The following is a 415-nucleotide window of genomic DNA, read 5'->3' as shown; positions in this document are numbered from 1 at the left end:
CGGTGCGGTGCTGCCGGAGGAAGCGGCCAACGCACGTGACAAGAGCTGCAGCCTCGCGCTGCCTCGACTGCAGACACCTCGCTGTGCGGGCTGGGCTGGGAGCTGCGCGCCCGGCACCGCAGCCGGGCCCCCCCCCCATCCCCGGCAGGAAACGGCAGGCGGCCGCCCACGCCGTGGGGAGCCCGCAGGGAGGGGGAGCCGCTGTCCCCACACCAGCGCCCCACGGGTCCCACCGGCACCCTGGCTCGCATCCGTGCTGACCCCGGGGGTCCGCGCATCCCCGCCACCCGTCCCGCCAGGGTGGGAGCAAGGCGCGAGACGAGGCCAAGACCACGCACCGGCGAGGCCACGGTGGCCGGCGGCGGCAGGGACTGACTGCCGGCGGGGGAGCCCCCAGGCCCCGCGGAGCGATGCC

The 415-nt window shown here is 77.6% G+C and overlaps 2 protein-coding genes across 5 annotated transcripts in view; one reads left to right on the top strand and one right to left on the bottom strand.

The window, feature by feature from the left end:
* The window catches only part of ZDHHC9 (zinc finger, DHHC-type containing 9), a 33,185-nt gene that overhangs the window by 20,812 nt on the left and 11,958 nt on the right, over positions 1–415 (top strand). The window lies entirely within an intron of this gene.
* Positions 1–415, bottom strand: part of SASH3 (SAM and SH3 domain containing 3) — a 4,829-nt gene that overhangs the window by 4,213 nt on the left and 201 nt on the right. The window lies entirely within an intron of this gene.

This window comes from Haliaeetus leucocephalus, unplaced genomic scaffold (assembly GCF_000737465.1).
Source record: "Haliaeetus leucocephalus isolate CR32 unplaced genomic scaffold, Haliaeetus_leucocephalus-4.0 Scaffold226, whole genome shotgun sequence".
Lineage (NCBI taxonomy): Eukaryota > Metazoa > Chordata > Aves > Accipitriformes > Accipitridae > Haliaeetus > Haliaeetus leucocephalus.
The sequence above is the reverse complement of the archived record's forward strand: the minus strand, read 5'-3'. Positions and strand labels throughout refer to the sequence as shown.